This window comes from Miscanthus floridulus, chromosome 2, assembly GCF_019320115.1.
Source record: "Miscanthus floridulus cultivar M001 chromosome 2, ASM1932011v1, whole genome shotgun sequence".
Taxonomy (NCBI): Eukaryota; Viridiplantae; Streptophyta; class Magnoliopsida; order Poales; family Poaceae; genus Miscanthus; species Miscanthus floridulus.
In genome coordinates this window covers 120,903,322-120,914,322 of record NC_089581.1, presented here as the reverse complement: position 1 = coordinate 120,914,322, position 11,001 = coordinate 120,903,322, and the positions used below count along the sequence as shown (strand labels likewise).

At 45.4% G+C, this 11,001-nt stretch overlaps 1 pseudogene; it reads right to left on the bottom strand.

Moving 5' to 3' along the window:
- Positions 1-6,277: 6,277 nt before the first annotated feature.
- Positions 6,278-7,402, bottom strand: LOC136539514 (uncharacterized; annotated as a pseudogene).
- Positions 7,403-11,001: the final 3,599 nt, after the last annotated feature.

The window sequence follows — 11,001 nt, the reverse complement described above, 5'->3', positions numbered from 1 at the left end:
CTGCACTGTATTTGACCAAAGGTTTGTATTCAATCCACTTTGTAAATTTGTTGATTGCCACAAATATGTATTCGAAGCCTCCTTTTGCTTTTTTGAGTGGTCCGACTTGATCCAGCCCCCAGCATGAGAATGGTCAAGACGGTGATATGCATATTAAGTTGTGAGCCAGCACATGTGATTGCCTAGCAAACATTTGGCAATTCTTGCATGTTCTGACGAGCTCTTCTGCATCTTTGAGTGCTGTTGGCCAATAGAAACCGGTTCTGAATGCTTTGTCGACTAGTGTCCTAGAGGCTGCATGATTTCCACAGCATCCTGAGTGGATTTCGTCCAAGATTTCCTTTCCTTTATCTGTTGGAACACATTTAAGCAGTACTCCTGATGCTGCTGCTCTTTTGTATAGTTTATCCCCCACCAGAACGTAGTTTTTGCTTCTTCGTACAACCCGAGTTGCTTCTGCTTTGTCTTCGGGTAGTTTCTTCTCTTTGATAAAATCAATGTATGTTTGTCTCCAATCACTTTGTATGACCATGATTTGTCTTGACTGGTCTGGTTCTTCTGCTTGATCTATTTCCATTGGATCTGTTGTCTCCTCTTTTTCTGTGTTTTCGAGTTGTTTGATGGATGGGGTTGTGAGTTCTTCCACAAATATACCTGGTGGTACTTTTGCTCTATCTGATCCTAATTTGGCTAGTACATCTGCTGCAACGTTGGAATCTCTTAGTACATAATGGATTTCGAGTCCTTGGAAAATTTTCTCCAATTTTCTAACTTCTGCACAGTATGCATCCATGTTATCTTTTGTACAATCCCAATCCTTATTGACTTGATTGATTACTACAGCTGAATCACCGTAGACAAGTAGTCTTTTGATCCCAAGCGAGCTTGCAACTCTTAGACCGTGTATTAATGCTTCGTATTCTGCCTTATTGTTAGTTGCCTGCCAAAGTATTTGTAGCACATATTTTAACTGTCTCCCGGTGATATGAATAGAACTCCTGCTCCAGCTCCTCCTAACTTTAGGGAACCGTCAAAATACATTTTCCAATGATCAAGTATTGGTTCGGGTTCTTTTTGACTGATTTCTATCCATTCAGCAATGAAGTCGGATAATGCTTGAGATTTGATTGCTGTTCTTGGTTTGAAGTCTAGGTTGAGAGCACCGAGTTCTACTGCCCATTTTGATATCTGACCTGTTGCATCTTTGTTGCGTAGAATGTCTTGAAGTGGAAAATTGGTTACCACTGTAATCTTGTGTTCATGGAAATAATGTCTCAGCTTTCTTGATGATATCAACACTGCATAAAGTAGTTTTTGTACGTGTGGGTATCTCACTTTTGATTCTGTTAGTACTTCGCTTATGTAATAGACTGGTCTTTGCATTTTGTATGCGTGTTCGGGTTCTTCTCTCTCAACCACAATTGCTGTGCTGACAACGTTCTTGGTTGCTGTAATGTATAGCATCATGTCCTCTTTGTCTTTTGGTGGTGTCATTACTGGTGATGATGCCAAGTATTATTTTAACTTTTGGAATGCTTCTTCTACCTCTTCTGTCCATTCAAAATTTCCTGCCTTTTTCAATAATTTGACGAAAGGTAGCCCTTTTTCTCCTAGTCGGGAGATGAATTTGTTGAGTGCTGCCATGCATCCTGTAAGCTTCTGTATGTCTTTAACTTTCTTTGGAGGTTTCATATCCATGATGGCTTTAACCTGCTTTGTACTTGCTTCAATTCCTCGGTTACTGACTAGAAACCCAAGTAGTTGTCCTGATGGTACCCCAAAAACACACTTTGTGGGGTTTAGCTTCCACTACCATGCTTTTAGATTCTTGAAAGTCTCCTCGAGGTCTTCTATCATTGATTCGGGTTCTTTTGTCTTGATTACTACATTATCAATGTATGCTTCTGCATTTCTTTCGACTTGACTCCCCAAGCAAGTTTGAATTGCTCTTTGATATGTTGCCCCTGCATTTTTTAGCCCAAAAGGCATTGATTTATAGCAATATGCCCCAAAGGGTGTAATGAACGAAATCTTGCTTTGGTCTTCTTCTCTTAAGGATATTTGATGATAGCCTGAATAGCAATCTAGAAAGGATAACAGAGCTGATCCTGCTGTCGAGTCGATGATTTGATCAATCCTTGGTGGGACATATGGATCTTTTGAGCAATATTTGTTGAGGTCTGTGTAGTCAATGCACATGCGCCATTCTTTTGAATTCTTCTTTTCTACTAAGACCGGGTTGGCAAGCCAATCTAGGTTGATTATTTCTCTGATGAATCCTGCTGCCATGAGCTTGGTGATCTCTTTTTTGATTGTTGCTTTTCTGTCTGGAGCGAATCTTCGTAACTTCTGCTTAACGGGTTTGGACCCTTTATTTACATCAATTATGTGCTCAGCCAACTCCCTTGGGACCCCTGGCATGTCTGCTGGCTTCCAAGCAAAAATATCTTTGTTGTCCCAAAGAAAGTTGGTGAGCGCGAGTTCCTATTTGGGGTCTAGATTTGCACTGATGATTGCCATCTTCTCCAGATCACCAGTCAGTAGGTCAATAGTCTTGGTAGCAGCTTCTTTTGATGGTGCGAAGTTGCTTGGCTTCTTAGCCGGTATCTTAATCTCATCTGGGTTCATTTCGTTGGCCAGTATTGCAATCTCCTTTCTTTCCTTTATATCTTGTAATCTTTCGGATATTTGTACTGCTTGTACGTCGCAATCATGTGCTTTCTTTAGATCTCCTTTCAATGATAATATGCCCTTTGTTGTTGGCATCTTGAGCAGTAGGTATGGATAATGTGGTACTGCCATGTATTTTGTTAAAGCTGGTCTCCCAAGTATTGCGTGGTAGCATGATTCAAAGTCTGCAACTTCGAATTTTATGAATTTCGTCCGGTATTTGTTTGGTGTGCCAAAGGTGACGGGTAGGGTTATCTGTCCGAGGGGCATAGCTGCTCTGTCGGGTACTATTCCATAGAATGGTGTGCTTGTGGGTGTCATTAGACCTTCACAATCCAGATTCATCCTTTTGAGAGTATCTGCAAAAATTATGTTAAGCCCGGCTCCTCCATCGATGAGTACCTTAGTTACTGCTACTCCTGCGATAGTCGGACCCAGTACCAGCGGGTAGCATCCTGCGTTTGCTGCACTGGTCCATTGGTCTTCTCTTGTGAAGTGGATGGGGTACTCTGACCAATCTAGATATCTTGGGATGGCTGGTTCAGCTGCCATGATGGCTCTGTGAGCTAGTTTCTCTTGTCTTTTGCTTCGTGTGTTAGGAACATCTGAAAATATCACCGCTAATTGGCGTTGGGGTTCTTGATAATCTCCTTCAGCTCTCTTTTCCTCCTTCTTGGATTCTTCTTGCTTTGGCTCCGAGTTGTTTTGATTCCTGTTTTCTCTCTTCATGAATTGCCGCTGAAAAGTGCTGCATTCAACTAACTTGTGTCTGGCCCCTGGGTGTATGTGACACGGCATGTTTTCTATGTTTTCTGGTGCTCTTCCTCGGTAGTTGTTACTCTGATAGTTGCTATTACTATTGTAACCGCTGTTGTTACAGTTGTTGCTATTGTTGTAGTTGCCATTGTGATTGCTACCATTGCCATCATTGCCGTTGCCATTGTATCTTCTTTTGTTGTCTGTGGTTGCCACCATATTGTCCTGCCTTGGTCTTTTGTCTTGCTGTCTGTAATTGGGTCTTCTATTCTCTGGGTTGTCCCTAGCAAATCTGTGCCGAGTTCTTTCTTCTGACAAAATTAGCTTCTCAACAACCCTCTTGAAGTCTTCGTTTGTTCTTGGGTTCTCATTGAAATAGTCCTTGTATTGCCAGTTTGCCCAGATCCCTTCTGCAAAGGCCTCTATCACCTCCCTATCAGTAATGTCATGGACTTGAGCCCTGAATTCTCCAAATCTTCTATAGTATTCCCTTAGACTTTCTCCTCTCCTTTGCTTTACTCCTTTCAATTCGGCTGCAGTCATTGGATGGGTAATAATGCCTGCGAAGTTGTTGCAGAAAGCTTCTTGCAAGTCTTTCCAATACCTAATTGATCTTGGCCTCAATTTGTCAAACCATTGTAGCGGCATTGCTTCGAGGGCCATTGGGAAGAATAGAGCCTTGATGTTGTCGTCTCCTCCAGCTAATTCAATAGATTGGGAGTAAACCCTTAGCCATTGTCTTGGTTCGACTTTGCCATCATACTTGGAATGATTTGCTAGTTTAAACTTGTGCGGTAGCTTTAAAGTTGTAGTCTTCCTGCGAAACAAGGGAATCTGTCGTATGGTTCTGTTCTTCCGTAATCTGGCGATCTTGCCCTTCTGTAATAAGACATGTCTTCTTTTAACTCAGACTCTCCGTAGTCATCTTCTTTGTCAAATCTTCTTGATATTTCTTGGTAGCGTTGGCTCAGTTCTGGTTTGTCTCTTTCTTGTTGCTTTGAGTAGTGTTCCTTCCTTCCATTGATATCAACACTTTCTACTGGTCCTATCCTTTGAAAATTCAATTTTTTGGGTGGCTGCTCCCTTTGTGGCTCCTGTGGAATTTCTTCACCGGGTTGTTTTTCTGATCCCCCGACTTCTTTCTTCTGATCTTCCTTTGCTTTCCCGTTATTCGTGAGGGTGTACAACTCCTTTGTTAATTCTTTAATTCTTTCCCTTTTTGTATTTTTTGTGGCTTCTTTTTCCGCCTTCTTTCTGTTGTATTCCGTTAGCTCCGCTTTGTATTTATTCTAGACTTGCTTCCTTTGTTTAGCCCGGTTCCTCCTTCTAGCTTTCAATTTGTTCTTCTTTAGCCTTGCTAGTCTTTGCTCATCATTTTCGTTGCTGTCGCTTTTCTCATCTGGCGAGATGTTGCCTTCTGATTCGTCTGAAGATTTTATATCTGGTATCTGTGGTGGTTCCAAAGGTTGTTCTAACTGCTCCGCCATGTATACAGTATACCTCTTCCGAGTTCTTCTTGTACGGTATTCCATCCTTCGTTTGGTTGAGCTGTCTGTAGCTTCTGAACTGGATCCGAGTTCCTTTCCCTCTTGATAAGGTAGTTCTTCAACGTGCGTGCCAGTCTGGACTTTGCTTGAGGTGAAAGAACCTGGCCAATGCACCACACAATCTTGCGGGGTCACTGTCATGATCATCCCTTCTTGTGCTCCCTCCAGGAGTATTCTTCTTGCTGAGTTCATCTTGTTTTGGGTAAAGTGTTGACAGACTGATGCCGCGTTGCGCAGTCCGTAAGTTCCCAAGTTCTTCTTTGAGTTGTACGGGTCGTATCCCTTCGCGATCGTTGTTGTGTCTCCGAGTCCAATTAAGCTTGGCTCTTGTGCCGTGAAGATTGTCTTGGAATCGGGTTGTATCTCTTTTTCAGAGTCGGTTTCGTATCCGCTTTCTTCCTTATTTCGAGCTGTATCCGAAGTTGAGAGTTTCGTCATCTTCTCGGCGAGTTTGTATTGAACTTCGTCATCGAATTCTTTTTCTTCTCGGAGACAGGTACGAAGCTTGTCGTCGCCGTTAGCCTTGCAGATCCAGGATCTGAAGACAAAGGTTGTTCCCGCCGAAAAGGTCATCTTGAGGTTGAGGTCCGCCGAACTCTCGAGAAAAAATTCGTCGAAAGCCTCTACCTGGCGCGTCAGCTGTCGATGTTTTACCACCGATAGCCTGCCACGGGGGTACCCGGGACAGTTGTTCGGGCTTCGGCGAATAGCGGAATTCGGCGGTTACGCAAAAAGACTCACGATTTTATACTGGTTTAGGCCCTCGACTTGGTCGAGTAATAACCTTACGTACAGTTTTGGCGTTAGCCTGTTTGCGTTGTATTGCTTTGAGTATCGGGTATGCGTTCTCTCTTTACAATGGGTACCCTCACCAGCCCTTTATAGTCCAGGCGCTGAGAGGGGTTATTTGTGTCCTATTCGGATACAAGGTCAGAGTCCTAAGCTACGCTTCGGGCGCCTTTCCTTGTATAGTTTGGGTTGGAGTTTCGGTTTTGCACGTTGCTTTGCTCCGCGTTCTTCTTGGCGATTGGACTGTAGGCCTTGTTACCAAGGCCTACCTCCCTGAAGTATGGTCTATGGGGGGCCCATAGGGTTCCCCATCGACATACGGGCATGTTATAATTCTCTAAATCTGTTTGAACTGCCTGGATGGCTGCACCAAAAGAGCCAGCAGGACTTTAGACTCCCAACAATCTAGAAATCGTGAAGAAACACGAAACAAGACGATTTTTTTTTACCATAGACTCGATGAATTTGCACGGTACGGTCTACAAGTTGGGCCCTAAAATTGTCCCCTTCAGCCGTGAGAGTGGCCGCGCGCTCTCCGGAGCCCAGACGGAACCCCCTGCCAGAGCTGCTGTGACGTGGCCCTGCTGACTTGACTGCAAGTCTGGAACTGGAGCACATCCCGGTTGCCTCTCCATGTTTCATACCAGCAGCAGTTTCTTCCCGGACGCCCTTCGCTTTGGGTAGGCACGGCAGGGCTTGCTGTCCACCCAAAGCTCTGCCGCCGGACTTGCGGGCGCAGCGTCCAAGAAGCGGTGCTGCTGAGGAGCTCCCTGCAGCCTCTCGTAGCTCGCGTGTTCACCGCCGAGCCTCCCAACGACGGGGCCGAAGCCGAACAGGCCGCCGCTGCGGCCGCACAACCTCCGCGGCGCGCTGCCGAACTCCACGCACCTGAGGTACTCGGCGGCGCCGCTGGCCAGCCTCTCGAACCTCTGGACGGCGGCGCAGGCGCGGGAGCACTCGTCGTCGCCACCGCCGCGGGCGATCAGGAGGAGGAGCCCCGAGACGAAGCACAGGACCGCGTGCGCGACGCGCCGCGGGAGCGGCGCCCGCGCCAGCTTCTCCCGGGCGTCCTCCTCCTGCAGCTCCCGCAGCTTCCACCGGTGCAGCGCGGCGTCGCACTCGTCCGCGGCGCGCCGGAGCTTGCGGCGCCAGCGGAGCAGGGACGCGTCGGTGGCCTGCTGCCAGCGGCCGGACAGCTCCAGCGCGGCCTCCATCTTGATGTGCGCCATCTCCAGCCGCTCGATGGCTTCTCGCGTGCTCAGCCGCTCCCTGTGCTTGCTGATGAGGAAGTCGGAGGTCCGGTTCACCACCTCGCCGACGACGATGGACCCCACCATCTCTGCCATGATTGCGATAGGTCTCTGGACTGATCTCTCACCGGCGCCCGCCTACAGATGCTAATAATCACATCAGTAGTTGATCCACTTTTTGCACAGGAAAGGATGATCAGATTGGAAGGAGGACAGAAGCATCTATCATGTGAAGGGAGATGAGATTATTGGACGAGAAGAGGTTGGATGTGTGTGTCCTCCAGGTCGTAAGAGTGTTCCGGCCGTTTTCTTGCTCAGGCCATCATGGCCCATGGATGCCAAAATACACATGCCAGTCAATGGGGGGAGCTTGCACGACCGGCAGTTCGTGACCAGACCTGCCGCGTTAATCTGACCACCCTTTTCGTCTTCCAAGGGCCTGATGGTCTTAGGTCCAAGTCCAGTGCGAACACCAGGATGGGCTCATGTGATTTGGGCAGTAGCAGCCCAATGTGGCATGCGCAAGCAAGCGAAAAAAGTACCCCCACTAGTAGGTATAGAGGATGCCCGCACAGTGTGAACGGTTTCAGGATACCGAGGAGCACGATTCCTATTAGTCAACTATGGAGCTGCCAGCGTCCCCAAAAACATCCTTTGACTTACAAAAAAAAAAAGATCAGGCATAGGATGTGGTAAGGGAAGTAAAGGCTTTTCTGAATGGAGGCACAATGCCAAAAGGCTGGAATGAAACTACATTTGTCCTGATTCCAAAATTGCAGAATCCGGAAAGATTAAAAGACCTTCGACCAATTAGTTTATGTAATGTTGTGTACAAAATTGCATCCAAAGTCTTATCAAACAGGTTGAAAGTCATCTTACCGGAGGTTATTTCTTTGAACCAAAGTGCTTTTGTTCCTGGATGTCTTATTACAGATAATATCTTGCTTGCCTATGAATTGACACACTATATGCAAACAAAAAAGATACCGGATCAGATGGTTATGCTGCTGTGAAATTAAACATGTGTAAAGCATATGATCGCGTTGAATGGTCTTTCCTGGAGAAGATGCTGCTCAAGCTGGGTTTTCATGAAAATTGGGTTCAAGTAATTATGAATTGTTTTTCAACGGTCACCTACCGTATTAAAGTTAATGGTGAATTAACAGAAGAGATTATTCCCAGTCGGGGTCTTAGACAAGGGGGCCCTCTTTCTCCTTACCTGTTTTTAGTTTGTGCTGAGGCATTCTCAAGTCTGCTAGGGGCAGCCGAAGGTAGTAGGGAGTTGACTGGAGTTAAGATATGCCAGCATGCACCGAGTATAAATCATCTTTTGTTTGTAGATGATTCTCTGCTACTCCTGAAAGTTTATGAATGGAGTGCAACTCATCTGCAAAATATTCTCTCTTCGTACGAAGATTGCTCGGGGAAAATGATCAATAAGGAGAAGTCTTCAGTGATGTTCAGCAAGAACACCAAAAGTTTAGAGAAAAATTAATTTATGGCATCCCTGGAAATCACAACAGAGGCACAAAATAAGAAATATGTAGGACTACTGATGTACATGGGACAGTCAAAGAAAATAACTTTTGAGTACCTGAAGGAAAGAGTTTGGAAAAGATTACAAGGGTGGAAGGAGAAACTCTTGTCAAAGGCTGGTAAGGAGGTTCTAATCAAGGCAGTAGTACAAGCCATTCCAAGTTATGCAATGTCATGTTTTGATCTCACAAAAACTCTTTGTGATGAGATTAGTAACATGACAGGCAGGTTTTGGTGGGCTCAACAGGAAAAGGAAAACAAAATGCACTGGCTATCTTGGGATTTACTTTGTCTTAGGAAAGACAAAGGTGGTTTGGGATATAGAGAGATGCACCTTTTTAATCTAGCTATGCTCGCAAGGCAAGGGTGGCACCTCCTGTTAAATCCAGAATCTTTGTGTGCTCAAGTCTTAGATCTAAATATTACCCTGATGGTGACCTTTTGTTAGTTGTGGAGAAACCTGGTATCTCTTACTCATGGAGAAGTATTATACGAGGGGTGCGAGCACTAAAGAATGGTCTGGTGTGGAGAGATGGTGATGGTACTCAGATTAATATTTGGCTAGATCCTTGGATACCACACGGTGTCACTAGAAGACTATTGACGGTAGTTAACTCCTATTATAAACCGTCAATATAACTTGTATAAATGTATGAATATGATCACCAACATAGGTTTAGGGGTTTATAAACTAATAAATTACATGAGTTTTGGTGAATCTGTGTTTTCAGCAGGGTTTATTCAGAAATCGCCAAGGTGGACCTAATTGTCAGATTAAATCATGGTTATCAGCGACAAAACCGACTTGGGAAGACTGAAAGGTCCCTTGTTTGGTTTTGGTAATTGAGTGCCAACCTAGGTGGACTAATATGTGTTTATGTGAGATACACAGGTGATTAGTCCACAGGTACATGTGTGTGAGCAATATATGCCATGAAGGTGAAATGACTTTGATTTGTTGCAAGGCTCACACATGTAATGAAGGAGCTCATTGCATATAAGACATGACATTGAGTCATGTGACTAAGATAGAGAAGATCAAGACAAGGCTTGGCTTGATGGACCAGTTGCAAGAGTGAAGGGCAAGTCGTGGACTTGGCGCCGATGGACTAAGGCAACGGTGAAGAGCAAGTGAGGTCAAGATCGATGAACCAATATGGTCACATGATGATATGAAGCGGATCATATCATTTGTGATATGGTTGGTGCATATGTTGCATCAATACCGGAGGAGATGGAATAATGGAATGCGCAAGGCAAATGTATATTTGTAGGGCATTTCATTTCACCGGTCATAGGTGAGTAGAGAAGTTTATGACCGGGTTTAGGATAGATGGCCGTACTATCAAGAGGGGCAAACTTGTTTGCATATCGGTCATCTAGTGCCACTCGAGTGATCTAACTTTGCATCATTGCTAGGATCGAGTGGCATGGTGAAATGAGTGACTAATCCTTTGAAAAAATGTTTGTGAAATGCTAACACACTTGGACATGGTGGTGTACACTTGGTGGGGTTGGCACATTTGCAAAGGAGAAGTTGTTGGAGTTGAGTTGGATCAACTTGGAGAAGAGAAAAAGGTTTTTCGGTGTGCTCCAAACTATATGATGGTTCTTGAATTAGAATTCTGTATTGATCCATTATGCTTTGGATCATATATGCAAGTGGGATGTGTAGCTCTCTAAATAAGCTTTCCAAAATATTCAAGATCATCAAAATCAGACTCCGGAGCTAAGAGTTATGGTCATTTTAGTGATGAAAAGTCTATGACTGGACGCGTCCGGTCAATGCCTACGAGTCTGGTCAAGAGTCCGGTCAGTGTTTCTTTCACGAGCAGAAGTGACCGGATGCTAGGAGAGTCCGGTCAGGGATGGCCTAATGCGTCCGGTCATCAAAAGAGCTCTCTGGAACCTCTCTGAAAGTGACCGAACTCTGGAAGAGTCGAGTCCGGTCCTAGGAGAAAGGGGAGTCCGGTCAATTGTGCAGAGGCGCGTTAGTGACTGGACTCGGCCTCGGCGTGTCTGGTCGATGGACCTAGGCGCATCTAGTTAGGAGTATGCACGCTCAGGAGCTATCCATTGGCGAGCAACGGTCATCTTCGAACAGCGAGGCTATGTGGCTGCATCTTAGTTACTCGACTCTAGCCGGACTCTAGCCCAGACTCTGGGGTGAGTCCGGTCAGTGCACAAAAAATCAGGATGAAGGGGGTAACAACTATTTTAGCCCTTGGGGCTATAAAAGGAGTGTGTGGCCTGCTTTGGCACATGCTTAGCACCCTTGGGACTTAGTGTCCATGCTTGGGAGTTCTACGAGAGCCTCTAACTCACTTGTGCACAAAGTGGTTGCATCCGATTCCGAGTGAGTGATTATAGTGCGATTGCATTACGAGAATTACATCAAGTGGCACTAGGTGATCGAGTTGCAAGCCAGTGGTGCTTGTTTCTCTTGGAGGTTG